At 41.3% G+C, this 18,518-nt stretch overlaps 1 protein-coding gene across 3 annotated transcripts in view; it reads right to left on the reverse strand.

The window, feature by feature from the left end:
• Positions 1-11,296, reverse strand: part of fam49al (family with sequence similarity 49 member A, like) — a 28,442-nt gene extending 17,146 nt beyond the window's left edge. For 2 of the 3 annotated variants that reach the window (XM_061664297.1, XM_061664299.1), the window contains exon 1: positions 309-464. The gene's annotated coding sequence lies outside the window, so the exon portion shown is untranslated. Of the gene's footprint in view, positions 1-308; positions 465-1,816; positions 1,909-10,995 lie in introns of those variants that run through there. The other variant, XM_061664298.1, reaches the window with a different exon arrangement.
• Positions 11,297-18,518: the final 7,222 nt, after the last annotated feature.

The following is an 18,518-nucleotide window of genomic DNA, read 5'->3' on the forward strand; positions in this document are numbered from 1 at the left end:
ACAAGCAACCAAAACTGAGCGTTAAAAAGCCACATTGTTATGCAAGTATACCTAATGTAGTGGCCAGTGAACGCACACTGACAGAGCAGCAGTATGCGGTCCAGGCTGAGAGCAGCGCTCGGCTTACGGTTGCCAGGTAACTGTTGGCCTGGTGATATGGTCCATTCGCCTCACAGCGAAGGATGCTGGAGTAATGAGGAAAAAAAAGTCTCCGGCATGTTCACGCTCACGCACTGCACACACTTACTTATCTGATAACGGCCATTTTTAATATTTGCCTTCTAAACACAAGCGCAAAAGCCACTTACCCTGTTTTTTTGTCCCTTTTAAGATGTCACCTCTTCTTCACTGGGAAGCTTTTAAGTCTCTCCCGTGTGTGTTATCCCACGGAATTGTGGTCTCTCGCTGGCATTAGTTTGTCACTCTTCTATTACTCAACACTAATAACGTCCACTCCTGCCTTGTTTCGCTTTGCGTCTCTGTGTGTCTCCTTCCACTTCACACTTCTTCTTTTCAGACATCTATTTAAAGACGTGGGTATTCTCTGGTGCTCTTTTTTTTCTCAAGTTTGCTTGTGAAAACCGAAGCTCTTGGGACACATTGATCCCAAATACAGTGAACCCCCGTTTATCGCAGGGGATACGTTCCAGACCTACCCGCATTAGGTGAATATCAGCAATATAGCGGGACCACATTTAAAAAAAACAAAACATAAATAAATACATACTTTTTTTTTAATAGTATAACCCCTCCCACGCAATTTAAACACTTATAAACTTATGAAAATACAATTTTGAAACACATTGTAAACTACAAGCATAAAATGTATATAAAATACTGTACATTTCATAGTTTTTGTGTGTTGGCATCGGTGAGTCTGTGTGTGAGTGTCTGAGCGTGAGCTGTGGCCGACGGCAGCTCCTGCGCAAGTGTGCTTATTGTGTTTTAGTGTTCCACTGTTCTGCCAGCGTTCCATAAATGGCTGAAAAGTGTATCAAAGACTGTGGCTGTCCTTTCCCGCACGTGAGGGCATGACAGTAAGTGAGCCGCTAATGATGAAACAAGAAAAAGCGAGCAAACACCGCATATTTACTACTATATCTACTTTTTCTGTTTTCCCTCCGCTATTCTTTTTTTGAAGCAAACACGTAAGCATCTCTCTTTCCTTTTTAAGCTGATGACAAAAAAATAAATAAATACCCTTCAGCTCGACTTCTCTATTTTAACTTCCCTCATGTTCTCGTGTTGTCACTGCGCATCTCCATCAAGCTGCTTTTTAGTCTCACTGGTGGCCCGGAGGTGCGAAAGCAATCCGAGTGGCAGAATGGAAATCGCCGTCCGTAATGCGTGTGACGTAAAGGTCATGGGGTGTGCGGTGTGTAAATGTGTTTGTGGGCCGTGTTGGCTTCCACAGCAGCCCTCATCTGCAGTCTGCTGAGAGAAAGCAGGCCTTCAGACAGCAATTGGGTTCCCACATGGCGGCTGAAAAGCAAAAAGCCGGGGCCCAGACAGGAAGCCAAGCGGCAAAAGCCACGCTCCCGGCCTCCTTTCAGCTCTCCCTGAAAGATCCCTCCTGTCACTGCCTCGGGGGCTGCATTTCAAACCAGTTCTGCTCGCCAACATGGCCACCGAGTCGAACCTCTAATCTCCATATGGGTCTCTCGCTACCTCCAAAGGATCCGAATCTGCATATGCATTTTTTCGATACATGTCAATCATCCTCCCTAAATTATCCATTATATTGATTCTTATTGCCCCCACCATATGTTCTGTTTCCTTATTTGACTACTTCCCTGCCCTTGTGTGTGCTTTTTACCTTTCGTTTGCGTCGACTCCCGCGGAACACTTCACTGCATCAACCAGGGCTTGTCGGCTCAACGCGACGGTCCGAACGTCAGCAGCCAGCACCTGATGACAACAACACGAACAGGAGAAGGATAGGTGAAGTGAGGCTGAGGAGGTGGTTTGAAGTCAGGGATACACGCGGTCATTTAGAGGGCAGGAGGAGGTACACGAGGGTCCAGGAAAACAGGATTTACCTTCAACTAAATTGTAAAGGGTCCGTGTCTATTGCTATCCTATGTTGATGATGATTAGCAAACCTACTACCAGGCTATTAGTACATCCTCCGAATGCAGTGCACAATTTTACTCTTACTAGACATTGCATTAGATACAACTGCACAATCTAAGGACAGCCAGTGTAAGATGTGTATGAAAACTGCATTGATAATTGATCAAATATGGTAGTCAAAATGACAATAGATGGATGGGTGGACAGTGGATGGATGATAGGTAAAGGGCCATATATGAAGTGACAGAGGATAGACAGATGGATGGATGATGAGCAAATGATGGTAGACAGAGAGGATGGATGCATGACTGACCAGTTATGATAGCGGATCATAGGCAATGTGATGGTTGATGGGTACAAGTGGATGGAAAATGGTAAGGGATGAGTTTGACAATTGAACCAAAGTTGACTTGATGATTGGTTATGAATGAAGAATGAGGGGTATAGATAGATGATGGGTGAAAGATGAAGGATGATGGGTAAACTATAAAGGATAATGTACGCTGTGCTGAGAATGATGAGTGAGTTAAGGATGAAGTACGGTGGGTAAATTATGATAGGTTAAATCAGGGTTGATGAATGATAAAGCATGAAAAAGTGATGAATTGGTGAATGCACTGCAAAAATCTACCAAAAATATTTGTCTTATTTCTAGTCAAAACGAATTCAAATAAGACCCGTCACGTTGAAAGTAACTTATTTTTAGTCAATTTTCATTTGTTTCAAGCCAATTTGTACTTAAAATAAGTAGACAAAAAATGGCAGCGGAATAAGAAAAAAAGTGGAGTCACTGGCATTCAAAAATTAGGTTCAAAGAAGTGATTTTTTTGTAGTTGATTCATCTTATTTTAAGAGTAACGAGATTGGTTTTGAGACATATGTTGAGAAATAAGACAAATATTCTTGGTCAGAATTTGAATTTCTTTCAGTGTGGGTGATAAGAACATTGGCAGAGTGTGGTTGGACAATTCTACTCTCTATAATCTCGCGGGTGTAGCCCTCTTTAACAGTGAACGTATTGCAGATTTAGATGCTCACTGATTTGTTTTGACTGTATCTCCTTCGAGTAAACCTTCTAATGCGTATTGATCTGTTCTGTCGGCTAAAGGCTAAAAGCCCAAAGGTCAAGTATTGCACAGGAGACAATGGCGGTGGCTCGAGATGAACACGTTGGGGGGGAATGGGCGTTGTACTTTTGAGCAAATGTAAGGTGAAGTGCACGACCTCTCTGCCTTCACTTATCGCACAAAAGACTAAACATCAATAGTGAAACGCCCACACAAACGCATACCCGTGAATGCAGCTAATGAAATGAAAAGAGCTGCTGTTGTCACAAATATTAATGGTCTCCTGTCAAGTCAAATTGAGAGCAGACATCTAATCTAATTGGACTCAAACCGCTTCAGGGCCCAACTGCACATTTTGATGGATTACTATTTTCAATTGTGCTCATTAATGCACTTCAAGCATTATGATTAAAGTTTCTCTTAACTCCGATGGAGTTCGCTTGTCTTATCAGTTTGGAAATTAGGACAACAATGTGAGAGAAAAGACCGGAAGGAGTTCTGAGTCGACTAAAAAGCTAGTCGGTGTAAATAGCAGGTTAGCGAGTGTTAGTGAAAGAAAAGAGGAAAGACGGATTATTTTCCATTGTGCTTCACTGAGACGTCATTTTTCACATGAACACAAAAAGATGGGGGGATCAACTGAGGCTTTATTCAGGCTCCTTTGGCATATAAAAAATGTGCTCTCTTTCAAAGCTTTCTATGCATTCATGCCTGTGCTACACTTTCATTTATTGGCTTGCAAATGTGTCTTATAGAGGAATTATTGCAAGCCTAATTCACTTAGAATGCCCTGCACCTTGTATTTCATGCAGGTATTAATATTTTAATGCCATTGTTTTGGATCCCATTCTGAGACAATAACTACAGTGTAAGAACACAGAACAAGAAGAGTCCGTTTCAAATAGGCATGATTTGTCTCAAAGCCAAAGCTGGAATACAAAAAAAATAATAATAATCTTTGCACAGTTTGTTAGACTGGGTACTAGACTACGTATACAAGAGTATTAACTGATCCCAATTCAGATTGTTATTGGTGATTAGCTGGAACACATTTTTGTAGGTTTAAAAAAAATACTAAAGACTGTCAAAAATGAGAAACGTAACATGAAGTCAGACCGCGAAACACAGTCAATGTAAGTATCCGTTTTGTTAGACTGGCATATACAGGTGTTTTTGCTCATTCCAGTCAGGATTGTTGTGGAGTGCTGATTATGTGGAGCACTTCTAGTTCAAACAGAGTAGTTTACCTAAAGACTGTTAAAAATGGAGCATGAGTCATGTCGTGAGACACGACCATAAAAACAGCAGAAAAACAGAAGCCTTAGTTTCAGGACAAGTTGGTTTTAGGTTATAACTAAATTAAATTCCAAGAGCATATAAAGCAATCATTTTCATGATTTGAAGGTGGACAGATGGTTTGCTAATTAGCAAGATTATGTAAAGAAAACGAAAATCTTTCCATGGTCGATGGAAGTACCCATTTTGTTAGACTGGCTGATATGGCAGGTTAGAACTACATTTAATAAATTAAATTAAATTCCAAGACATCCTAGGACAAGTGTGAGAGAAAAGGAATTGATGGATGGATGCATTCCAAGGCAATAACTACAGTTTGGACTTTGAGACATGATTTGAGGATGGACAATGGGGTATGTTCGTGTGAAGAAATACGCAAACTATAGATATAAAAAAATAAAATGTTTGGACAGTCCATGAAAGTACTTATTTTGTAAGACCGGCATTTCCAGGACATTTTGCATATCCCAATCAGTATTGTTATGGAGTGCTGTTTAGCTGGAGCACGGCAGCCGAAAATGACAAATTTAGCATATAAGTCATGCTGCGAGACAAATTTTTGTTTTTACGTGGAAATGCCCTTTTTGTTAACCTGGCATTTAAAAGTGTGTTGGCCGATCCATTGTAAGATCGTTATGGAGGGATCACCTGACTTTGCTGTAGACAATGTCGTTTCAGTTCCCATTCCATGACGGTGTGAATGTGATTGTGAATGGTTGTCCCTGTGATTAACTGGCAACCAGTTCAGAGTGTAGTGCGCCCATCACTCATCACAAAGTCGGCTAGGCTCCAGCTCCCCGCCACCCTGAACAGGATAAGCTGTATAGAAAATGGATGGATGGATTATTATGGTGTACTGCTTAGTTGGAGCCGTTCTTTGTAGGGTTAAACAGAATACCTAAGGAGCGTCACAAATGACAAACGTAGCGTGAAAGTCGCGCCGCAGAGAACAACTGAATAGGCGGACCTCTGACCGGGGCCTGACCTAGAATCTATATACGGCTCGAGGCGTCCAAGTCATACATCAGCCTGCGTGTTCCCGGAGGAGGCCACGCTGAGTCCCAGTGAGGTTTGAGTCCGATGGGAGTGGCAACATAACGTAAATAGGCACCGGTGGCAAAAGTACTCACATTCCTACTCAAGTCGATGTACGATACTAGACTGGCAAAATAGAAGTACTGATTCCTGGACCCAAAAACATAGGAACAGAATGACAATAGATTTTGGGGGTGGGGGGGTGGATATGTTGATGTTCTTGCTATTTTTATGATTTATTTATTTATTTATTTATTTATTTTGGTCGCTTCCTCATTGTCTGATGCCAAATGGCTCCACTCAGTCAACCCTCCCTGGCTCACACTGGGCTAATTAGTCAGGATGCGCGTCCGTTCATGTGCGCAGAAAGTGGAGGGGCGAATACACTGAACGCGCACCCCTGTCGATCTGGCACGCTACACTCAGGGAAACACAAACAACAACGACGCACAACAATCACTTGAATAGAGCAGATGGTGCAAAAAGACACTCCTAATGATGTCTAAATGGGTGTAAAAGTGATCTCTTGCCATGTGGAATGTTTTTACCTTGAACTTCGGCAACTAGACGCTTGATCTGGTGCTATTATAAGATCGCAGTGTGGCTGTTTGTAGCGATCTGGCTTTCTGCTCTTATTAGCCTGCTTCCAATTGGCTTTAACTAGCCTTTATATTGGGGTAATTGATCTCGCACAGGACCACAGGATGGAAATTTGGGCGATGGGTCGAAAATATATCCCATCGACAAATAAACTGAGTGCGATACTGTTGGAAGTACTCAAAGGAAGGATAGGTGGTAATCTGATCACACTTGGCTTCATATGCTAAAATGGAGACTGCAGTATTGTATGTACAGTATAATAGTATGTAGAAGAAGCTAGGCTAACTGTTAGCTCATCTGGAAGATCCATTGCAGTTTCAGATTTTGTCCTTGTCATTTGTATTGTGGTAAATGTCGAAGGATTAGCGTTGAGCGCTATTAATGCTTTTAATTTGAGAGGGTTTCTACTTTCTGTTGTCGTTGACATTTCGGCTAGCTTCGCAGGAGTTTTAGCTGGAGCTGACATTGACAAACTTTTTTCCAGACAAAATGACTTTGGTTTGGTTATTCTGACTGGTGTAATGTATTTGAGTCCATCTCCAACAAGGAATGCTGAGTGAAGATGTAGACTGTAGATGTTAGCTTCTGGCACTAGCTGGCATATGCACGCTTGCCACTACCATGTTTTGGTAGGATTCTACTTTCAGTCTTTCCCCATTCCTTTTGATTCCACAGGACTCCCAGCCGGTATTGACCAACTTTTTGTGAACAAAGGGACTTTGATTCGGTTCATCTGTGACTGGTGTTGTGCGTTTGAGTCCAGATGAAGATTGCTACGTTAGCGACAACCAGTTAGATGACATATAGCTAGCCTAGTAGCATAATTGCTTAATTCATTTGAACTTCCTCTTACCAAATCAATAAAAAAATACTAATGTGCTTGCTAAAAATGCTTTTTTCTTGTTTTCCAAAAACTTTCTATGACTTGCAACTATGCTATTAGGCTAACAATGTGTTGGTCAGCTGTGATCAGGACAGTAATGCAAACTTGTCTCCTTTTTATATTCAACTTTCTGAACCAAGCTGTGCATTATGAATAATCTCCTGGTATTTAAAGCCTCCCTCCATTTTGTCGGTGCATTCCGACCACCTCTCTGCATCTTCTGTCAGACCACCATGTGTCCCGGTAATGTGATCATCTTCCCTCTCAGGGATTTATCCCCGATTCCCGACACTACTGGGTTAAATTACACCATCAGGCAGTCAAGAAGGCTCATATGTCAATTTCCAATATTATTTCTACCCGGCCTACAATAATAAGCCCTGTAATCCGGCCCCTGAACGGCAAGGAGCACAAAAGGAGCATCATAAGCGCGACCCGAGTGGCAGATGTTCTTGATACACGGGTCGACCAGTCAACTAGATTAGGACGGATTAGATCTGACACAAATTGAACGAATTTGAGGAATTCCGCACAGACGAACATATGGGAGTTGTATTTTAATCACATTCTTACCACAGATGTGCCAATACTAGAACTGTAAAATTGTGGCTTCATTGGCAGCAATGACTCAGCTTTGAGTTTCTCCTGGCTAAAAGTCCCCCGCAATGTCCATTCGGGTGTCAAAATGTTTTGACGCAGAACTGTTCAGGCGTGAGCGAGACCGCCGTTTTCTGCGAACATTTCTTCTCCGCCTCGTGGCTGCAAATTCAGCATTGTTGCGTTCACTGACGGCTGGAGGAAATAATGATACATGCATTGTACATCTCGTCGTGTACTGTTTTGACAGTAACACTTCTCATGAGAATTTAGTCAGATTTTGTCCAAAAAAGTAATTGGTAGAGTCTCCCCATATGTTAATGTCAGTACACCTACATTGATACAAACACATCAAATTCCCCCAACATTTCAAACAATTCAGTTTTCAACCATGGTGTATTTTACCTCTCTCTATTTACTTTCCACCACTGCAAAAGCGATGCAGTGCTCAAGATTGCAGCAGACAAAAATCCACACACGTCTTTTCTTTACATTGCCTCCCTCCTCAATGGAAAGCCATTTGAGCATTTATTTGAAATCTTTGATATCCATCTTAAGGTCACGTATTAGAATGGCTGTGTCTTAGCAGTACATTTTTCCACTACTAGTGCCACTTTTAGCCTACTAGTACACAATGAAACCTTACTAGTAAACTTCTGTGCTGCACTAGTAACACTACTAGGCCCAACTAGTGGACATTAGTCACACATTATTAGCCTCCTGGACCCTACTATTAGCACTAAAATGCCCAATTGTATTTTTTTCCCCCCCGATAGGAACATGCCGCTATCTTACTCGTAAAATAAGTTGTCTGACTAAATGTCACACATTCATTCATCTTCCGCTCCACTTATCCTAACTAGGGTCGCGGGAGTGCTGGAGCCTATCCCAGCTATCTTCGGGCGAGAGGCGGGGTACAACCTGAACTGGTCGCCAGTCAATCGCAAGGCACATCTTTACTTGTAAGAGCACCCTAGTCGTTCTACTACTGCACAGATTTACTAAATATTAAAAAACTAAAACTAACTAAATAGCGTACTAGTACATGGACCTTAAGTTGAATATCAAGGATTCCTCACTAGTTGGACAACTTTGGCATACAAGCAGGACAACTACACGTTACTAGCAAAACTGTGGACTAGTTGACAACTGTGTGCTACTGGTACTGCTAGTGACATAAAATTCTATTAGTTAACATCTAGCACTTCAATAGTAGTTGAGTGTAGATGTAAGATAAGATAACCTTCATTAGTCCCACGATGGGGAAACTTACAATGTATCGTAGTGTAGAGCAGTTTTGCCTCACTAGTAAGATGTAGTTGTCCTACTAGTATGCCAAAATTGACCCCCCCCCATGTGCAAAAATGGCATACATTAGTGGGAAAAAACATTACATTCTGCTAGTGTACTGAATTGTCTTACTAGTGAGGACAGTCAAGCTGGATATCAAAGTATCGAATAAATAATTCCCAGCCTCCTGACATGTAGTAACTGGCACTCCATCTGTAGTGTGATCAAGGTTAAATGCTGCGAGATCACCACAATGCCACCAATGTCCCATCAAAACTGCATTGCAATAGACGCCGCAAGAAGGGAAAGCACCCCCAGCCCCCCTGAATTGTGTCTTCCGCCTCGTCGAGCCCGATAAAGCTGACACATGCGTGGCCCCGTTAATGCAATACTACACATCGTACAGACAAAAGGGGTGGAAAAAAACAACAACACTGATTTAGTGACTGTACATTTGGTGGAAAATTGCAGCTTGGGTGGACCGAAGTTATAGTATGATGGACAAGAAACATGGAAAGCCTTTTGAGCCTTTCGTCGATATCCTTGCTATCCACCTTAAGGTTCGTGTACTAGTATGCTTTGTCCTCACTAGTAAGACAAGTCAGTGTGCTTGTAGATTGTCTGTCTTACTAGTAATGGGTCCCCCCCCCCCCTTTCTACTTCAATAGGATATTTCTGTCAACTCGTAGGACAACTTTGGCATAGTAGTAGGGAAACTAAATGTTACGAGTGAGGCAAAACTGTGCACTACTAGTACTACTAGTGAAACACAAGATATTATCAAGTATAATTTTACAATGTCACAAATAGTGCTAGTGATACAGAATTGTCAACTGGTACACAGTTTTGCCTCTACTAGTATGCCGAAGTTGTCCTACTACTGAGGACAAAGAGCATACTAGTACACGGACCTTAAGCTTGATATCAAGGATAATATCAACTCTCAATTGTAAAAATTACAAAATAAATAAAATATTGAATAAATGCTCATACGGATTTATAGAAAGTCATTTAAGCATTTATTGATATTACTAGTCAAACAGTCATTCTACTAGTGAGGACAAAGAGCATACTAGTAACTTAGGTACTGAATAAATAAATGCTGAAACGACTTTCCATACGCGCATGTATATACATATATATAAAGAGAGAGATGGAGGAAAGAGGCAGCGTGATGTTTCTATGGGCGCTTGGAAAAGATTTGGAGGGCGATGGAATCTTGCATCACCGCCGCCAGCCAGCCAATCGGATGGCTCGGTTTCAACGTTCAAAGGGAGTGTCCTAGCAACAGCGGAGTAAATACCGTACCTTGGGGGGGGGGACTATACACACATAAACATTGATATCTTTTTAGATTGAAGAAGCTGCTTACTAAAACAATGTTTAATGTATATCCTTCATGTCGACAGTGATGGAATGCTTGGGGTGGGGGGGGGGAACCCACCTCGGATTGGTTGTCATGGTAACCATAGTAACAGGAACTGGTAATGGATTTGTTCATATGGATGGTTGAGAATGTACGTATTGACGCGTTCCCATATGTTGACGTCAGAACGTGAGAGTTGAGCGCTTGTATTTATTTATTTTTTTCAATCCAGTCCAGCATCGCTCGTCGCTCGTGTCGCACACCCAGCCTTTAACATTTATGGGGACCTCATTCATCCCTCCAACTGCTCCATTCAGATTTTCCTCCCTCGTACCTGCCTTGTTTTCCCTGCAGCCCCCCTCATTAGCCATGCTTTTGTTTTTAAGATCCTGTCCATAGGGGCATCTCACGCCTACAAAAAAACAACAACACTTTTTTGCTTTGCATTGTGCAAACTCGCGCAGTCCATTAATGTGATTTATGACGCGTGTGATGGTTCTAGGTCACATATGTACCACGAGTGCGCTGATCCATCCATCACTGGAAAGATGCACCCATTAACGCACATTAGTATCCGGTGCTCGCTGATGGATTTTAATCAGAGGAGGAATACTGTCGATCCTCACGCCACTTTTTGGCCTGAGCGCCGCAGTGCAAAGAGGTTTTACATAGTCAGGCCATGCAAGCTTCCTCCTCAACCCCAACATGCACCTTCCCACCTTCAAATCAGTCAGTAGACCATAACCTACATCCTCATCACATCACAGCAAAATACTCTGCTGGCTTACCGGCTGTGCAGGACGGATGCGCCTTCCTTTTTCCTTTCCCTCGAGGTGACACCGAGATACGGATGCGAGGGAACAAAAGAGGGAGGAGGGACAAAAGGGCAAATAAAAAGCGGCGTGAGGATGAAGTGGCGGGTGGATGACGGGAAGAGAGAGGAGTTGCAATGGGGGGAAGAAAAGAAGAAGTCCCTTTGGATTTTTTCCCTGCGTCTAGCTCAGAGGAGGCTTCTTTCTCCTTGTGGATCGGCTGTGGGGGCTGTGGATTGAACGCGGAGGAGCACGCACTGCCTCACGCCACTCGGCCCTCCCCTCCTCTGCCTCCCTGCACTAAAGACAGCAGCTGTTGGGCTAGGAGAAATAGAGCGCCATGCCCCCCCCCCCCCCACCTCCATGTCACCCCTTCTCCTCCCACCTCACAAAAGACCCCTCACCATACACACATCCTCACAACACCCCACTTACCCCCTTTTTTGACTCCACTGCTGGCAAACCTTGTGTGGTGATGTCTTTTTTTTTTAACTTCTTAATAGCAGTGGTTCTCAAACTGGGATTCGCAAACAATTTGCATAATTCTTTTTCGGGGGGTTATGTTATAACGAATTTCAAATACAGTAGTGGGGGGGGGGGGCTAAGTGAAAAAAAAAGCAGAGGTTTTGTTCCTAAAAAAATGTATATTTAATATTATTGAAAAGCCACTGTAACGTTGTGCACAGTTTGAACATGAACACAGCAAACACAAACATACTTCAATAATGATTAAATTCAAATGCACTGCACTTATCAGTTAGAACAAAAACATATGTAACTGCATAAAAACAAACTGTTCTTCAAGATTAAATGGAAATGTAAGTGCACTTTTTAGTTAGATACAACTGAATGTTTTCAGTCCTTAAGTGCCGTGTGTTAGGTTGTAATATCGTATTTGAGATGTGATGGATTCGTGTGTTCATTCCTAAGAAGTTCGCCACATACCACATACTGAGCATGCGCACCACACTTTTAGAATGACTGTTATAGAATTTTAAAAAGTGCAGACCTACTAATGGGAACCAGCATGCCAATTAAACAAACACATGAAACCAGGGGTGTCAGTTTTGTTTTGGTTGAAAATCAAGAAAAAAAATAAGATCAGAGGAAAAGGCTTATTTTTTTCAATCTACAGTCATATTTTTGTTAGTCCTGTGAAAGTTAAAGCGTTAACTCATGATTAATCACAAAAGATATTGCATTAATCATGTATTAACTCAGATTAATCACCCAAATTATTTTGACCACACACCCTCCTTTACCTTAACCGCGGATGGATATCTTAAAGGCGGCGCAGATCAGGTCAATGCTTATGCCAGTGCACAGATAATTGAGGAGACTCCGACTGTTCTGCTTGGTGGCAAATTATTGCTTCAAGACACCCCGATGGGACTTTAGAAGAAAAAAAAAAAAAGGTAATTTGCATATAGTGCAGTGCTGAAACTCTCTTTTCATCGAAGCATAAATTTCAAAAGAAAATAAGAATAATATTCTTATACGATTACAACTTTTTCTCCCTAATAAATAGGAATTTAACTGGTGTTAGGATTATGAGGGGGGTCCTATAGGAAAAACTTCTCCCTGGACCCAAAAGGTTTGCAAACTGCTGCTTTATAGCATTGTTTCGGACTTCCTGTGTGAAAGTGAATCACGATGATTCAGGGATGTATTTTTGCACACTGTGTGGGTGACTGCGAGCTATCACCCGGGAAAGTCACATCAACGGGCTCATGCTGACGAGTTTTGTGTTGTTGGGAACTATAAATTCTCAAAAATGACATTTATGAAGCATTGCAGGAAAAGGTCTTTCACTGTTTGCAGCTGTACAGTTAGTATGCTAAAGTGGACACATAGAAAGGTGCTCTTGGTGAACTCTATATGTGCATCTCAATAAATACAGTATGGTAGAAAGAAATGTTTATTTATTTTAGTAGTTTAATGCAAAAAGTGAAACTCGTACATTATTCGTATCCATTGAGAAATTACATTCACTTGCCAAAAAAATGGGACTGTTGAAATGTTCCTTCCCCCCCCCGCCAAAAAATACACATTTATTCTAGCAATAGTAGGATTTATTTTTTTCGAGATAGGACTATTTCTATAGTACACTATTTCCTCAAAAAGATTCGGGAGAATTCCCTAGTATAAGTACGAGCTCTGGAATTCCCCTAAACGGCTGCTTCAAACCAAAATGACTGACTTTCTGTTCAATTTCAGGCATGTCCAGGCCCCATAAAATGCACACAGTTAACCTAAAATGAAAAGTGAAAGCAAGAGTAAACCTTCCTCTTTTGACGACTGCTTTCCCATCGCAAAAAAAGTCCCTGCTAATAACCGGAAAAAAACAATATTTAGGTGTAGACGTGGCTGTTGCCTCAACATTATAATAGTCAGGACGAGTATTCACATAATTAATCTGTGCATGACGACATGAACTAAATCCTAAAATGTTACTTCATTTGTGATCAATTTCATACGTCATTTTATTCATGTCATGATTCAGCTCAGTTTCCCCAACATTTTCAGTTCAGGACTCAAATTATCAGTGAAACAAACTCCCCCGCCCAAAATGAGATAAAAGCCAATCTTACCATGCCCGACTATTATCTTTTGTTCAGCAAGTTCATATTGAGCTATGAATTATTTTAGCAGGCTCAAATTCATGTTTGTAAAATATGTGTCATTGGGTCATTGTTCCCCAGAATAATCTAAATGGATTTATAGCATTTTCTTGGGGAATCAGAATATGACGCAAAATGACTGTATTATATAATAACAGATTCTGTACATACAGGTATAAAGAAATGGTAAAAAAGCAAACAAACACAATATTAAATTGTATCTGCTTTACCATATATGGTCATAAACGACTGTGCAGATATGTTACCATTATTACCCTGGCCCACTGTTGTTGGTTGTAAAGCTCGGAACTCCAGAGGTGTTTGGATGCACTCCTGACACTATACACACTGGACCAGATGTTGTCTTTAAAGCGTATTTATGGCACGCACACAGGTGGGGGAGGTCAGTTTAAAGGTTTTTTTTTGTTTGTTGTTGTCTGTGAAAAAACGCTGACCTGAAACCTCACTCCATACCGATCTGACCAACTGTGGAGAACAAATCCATCCGTTCAGGTCACACCACGCTGTGAAAGCCAATCTGGACACATGATGGTCACATGACTCCTGAGATGGCAAAAATACTCCAACTCTCAGTAGAAATACAGACATGTGCGTAATGAAAGACTAAAGTATCATTAAAAATAGAAGTGCTATAGTGATTAACTCGTGTACTTAAATAAATATAAAAAGTACAGACTGAAATGTACTTCAGTACAAAAGTAAAAGGTAAACATTTATTTTTACTGTAAATTACATGCAATACACTGAAACCCTGCATATTCACGGTTCGGCATTCGCGAAGTCGCCTCGTCACTGTTTTCGTATTCGGGCAATCTTGGTGGCAAGGAATGATGTAGTGAATTGAGAAGCTTTATTTAATCAATAATAGTGCTTTGCCACCATCTTGTGGCATATTGGTGTCAAGAAACTATGTTGAAATGAATTGAGGAGTTTAATTTAGACAAAAGTAGTGCTTTGCCACCACGTTGTGGCATGTTGGTGCCAGTGAACTCTGTTGAAGTGAGTTATTGAGTTTCATTTAGACAAAAGTAGGACTTTGCTGACATCTTGTGGCATCCATAGGCAATTTACTCGATTGGTTTGCTATTCGTGAGGGATAGGTACTGAGACCTGCTGCGAATCGTGAAACAAAACTGTGTATGTTTTCTCTACACAGAAAAAAAGGTTTCCCTCTTTTATTACCTTACATAGTGCTCGTAGAAGATGAAAAAAATCAATCACCTTACATGTCACATGTTGTTGTTGAAGAGCTAGCTAGCGTAGCTCAACTTCTATCAAAACGTGTTGCCATAACTTTGCTAACGTTGTGAACTGAGTAGACATCCAAAATTAATTTACAATAACAACTCACAAAAGTACACTTGACTCTTTTTTTTTTTGGATAGATGGAGAGTTTTTGAATGACAGAAGCTGGTGGTTTTTAGGCTGGCGCAAGATAATGCAAGTACAGATACCTGAAAAAAAAAAAAACGTATTTTGTATGTTACGTATTTTATTTTGGCGGGGGTTTTGCATTGTAGAGGAGACCAAACTAAATGTGTGCATCCAAGAATACCTCATAAGGAAGTGACATTTGCATGAGATTAGAGATTGCCTCCAGAGATACTGTATATAGTCACAGCTCAGTGCATGCATAATTACGCAATTTGCTAATTCAAGGTCCCTATTTGCACACAGTTCTGCATAAAGCGCCATTGATCATATATGATGAAATGCCCTTAGAAACAAAGACACTGGCATGAGATTAAACTGAAATATTATTTCCATACAGAACAAGGTGGAGCACCTTGGATTATTCATACTGTCTGTGTGTGTGTTTCTTTTTTAGGTCAATTGTCCCTTTCTGTTTGACGTTGCATGAGTGGACAGACTACGTGACATGCGCGTTTGGTTTCTGTAAATACAAGATGAAATGAAGAAAAAAGGTAAGAAAATTACACTTTTTGGTGGAAAAAAACGAAGCTACATTAGAACTAAATGTGAGCTATAATTTTATCAACCCACAAGCCACAGATGCCTATTATTATTATTATTACTGCTACTACTACGATAAAACTAATTCTCCCTTCATTGCACTAATTTCTATTGGGTTTTTTTCTCTCTCCAAAAATACAAATACAAATCCATTTCCAAATAATGTTGGAAACCTTTTTCTCTTTTCACCGTTCTTGTTGCCGTACATTTTCCAGAAATGACTTTCTTCAGCTCTGATTGGCCAATATTTTTTTAAATGCCACCAGAGGGTTTATTTTTCTAATTATTATTTTTTTTTCCACCTTTGACCTCTGATAGCAATGAGATTAGGTTTATCTGGTCAAAGGTCCTTAAAGGACAAAACATCAAAAGGGTGGGCTGATCGCGTCACAACTAAAGTCCAACCCCCACCCCCCAACACACACACACGCACACGTGCGCGACCCTCACCGGCAACTGGTGAGTTGCAGACACCCTGACACCCCATCAAAAAAATTCCCGCTCAGCAACTGTTTATTTTTAGTGGGTGACTCGGAAGGTAAACGCAGCTTTGTCAAATAAAGCCTCACATTCACCTTCCCTCTTCGTGTCCTTCCTCCATCACCTCCTCCTCCACTTTGTACCTATTTCTGTCCTCCTCTTTGGAGTCATTGATAGAATTGAGCACCCCACCCACCACCCGTCCCCCTATACGCTTCCATCAGCTCTCCATCCGGGTTGTCACTGTCTCCATGGTCTCCATGGACCCCCGCGGAGCTCACACACTTAGTACGCTCTGCCTGGGCTCTCGCCTTATAAGGGCAAAATGCATTGATGGAGAGAGAGAGAGAGAGAGAGAGAGAGAGAAAGAGAGAGAGAGTGGTTAGGTTGGGGTGGGAGGGCATACTAGCGTGGGTAGGCAGGTGAGGGGGGGTGCAGCGGCTCTGATAGGGATGCGTTTGGGGTAGACGAGGCGGGGTGAGCCGTTTCAGCATTTATTGGATATTCTTAATATCCAGCTTAAAGGTCCATCCATGTACGAGTACGCTCTTTGTCCTCACTAATAAGAGCAGTAGTAGAACAACTGTGTCTTACTAATAATGTTTTTCTTCCACTAATGTAAGATATTTCTGAACATTAGTAGGACAACGACGACTACAAAAATACTAGAGGGCATTTTGGTGCTACTACTAGGGTACAGGAGGCATCTAGTGGGTGACACATGAGGACTACAGTCATTTACTAGTAAGGTTTTATTGTGTACTAGTTAGCAAAAAGTGGCACTAGTAGGGGAAAACGTTACTCGTTAGATACAGTCATTCTACTAGTGCACTGAATTGTCTTTTCGTGAGGTGTACTAGCACACGGAACAAATTAACATTGGACATTAACATTATCAAGAGTCCTGTAATATTTACTGCTTTAAATTAGTTGTTTCTCCCAAAATTTGGTTGTTGTTTTTCTCAATAATTTTCCATTAATTAGTCTAATTCAATAATCAATTAATTGTAAATAATGTAGTAAAAATACATGTAAACTAAACACGTTTAAATTTTAAAAAAGATTAATTGGTTAATTAACTATAATTAAATACACCGGCGTTTGAGTGAAGTGGAAAAAAAGTTGCTGATGAACTTTTAGGAGTTTATTGAATGGGGCAAACAGTCAAACACACAAATAGAAAGTGAACATCTTGAAATGCTAGCAAGGAGCATGGGGCACATGCTAAGACTGAATTAATCGCATAACTACAGCTCATGATGTCACTCACTAGGCCACGCCTCTTAAGGCACACATCAGCACACATTCTCGTATTCCATAACATGTCCCTCTTAAATGTTTTTTTTCCCCCAATAGTAAGCTTTTTTTTTTTTTTAAACCATTGACATGGCACATTTTAAATCTGCCATTCCGATGTCTTATGAGCAACACGGATTTAGTCTCGACAGGCAAAGTATTTTTGCAACTGCTCGCCTGTGATTCTGATTTTCTGCGCCAGAGCTTGAAATGGGACAAAACTAAGTTGCCCCCAATTTGAGCGTTTGTGTGTGTGTGTGTGTGTGTGTGTGTGTGTGTGTGCGTATGCGTATGCTTCCGTGTGTTTGTGAGTGGTGACTGTGTTAGTTCAGCTGCAGCAATTCTCAGCATCGCACCTCCTGTGCAGCAGGAGGCCCGGCTGGCCGGCCGGCCTGCCTGCGAGGAGCGAGCAGGTGCTAATTGGACTCCAATGAAAATCGGGGTTGCGCACGAGGAAAGCCTGGTGTGGTGTTTACTCAGTGTGCGCGCGTGCGTGTGTGTAAATTGTAGCGACACCTCTCTTCGAGCACAGCTACTTCACCTTGAGTTAAATAGATCGAATGTGCCAAAAGGACTCACGCGCTATAAGTTTAAGAAGTCTTAGCTTAAGTTAGAGAAGACAGAGATACCTGTGTACTCTGGTAAAATTAAAAGTACTGATTCAACTCCTTCTCACACTGCCCTTGACATCTGGATTTTGGCTTGCTTTATTTCAATTTCTCCAATCCATTTTAGTAAAAACATGGGTCAGGGTTTTGAACGCCATGGTTTTAAGCTTGCAAAAGACGAGGCATTTGCCACGAATCATTCTTGGAGGCGACAACGTCAAATAATTATTCTAAATAAGGCCATGGATGGGGACTATAACGCTTCTCTGAATCTGTGGCTGTCGTCGTTAATGTTCCCTGGTTCACATTCCTCTAGGTCCCTGTTGTCCCTGTAATTCCCCAAGATCTCACCCCATCAATCAAAATTATACCTCTCTATTTATGTCTATTTACACTATCATCTGTGAAGGTTAAAAAGTATTTCTGACAAAATAAGGAGTAGAAAGTACAGATACTGTCTCTTTGTGAAAATAAAAAGTTGTCAAAAAAACATATACTT

The sequence above is a fragment of the Phycodurus eques genome, chromosome 20 (genome assembly GCF_024500275.1).
Source record: "Phycodurus eques isolate BA_2022a chromosome 20, UOR_Pequ_1.1, whole genome shotgun sequence".
NCBI classification, from domain to species: domain Eukaryota; kingdom Metazoa; phylum Chordata; class Actinopteri; order Syngnathiformes; family Syngnathidae; genus Phycodurus; species Phycodurus eques.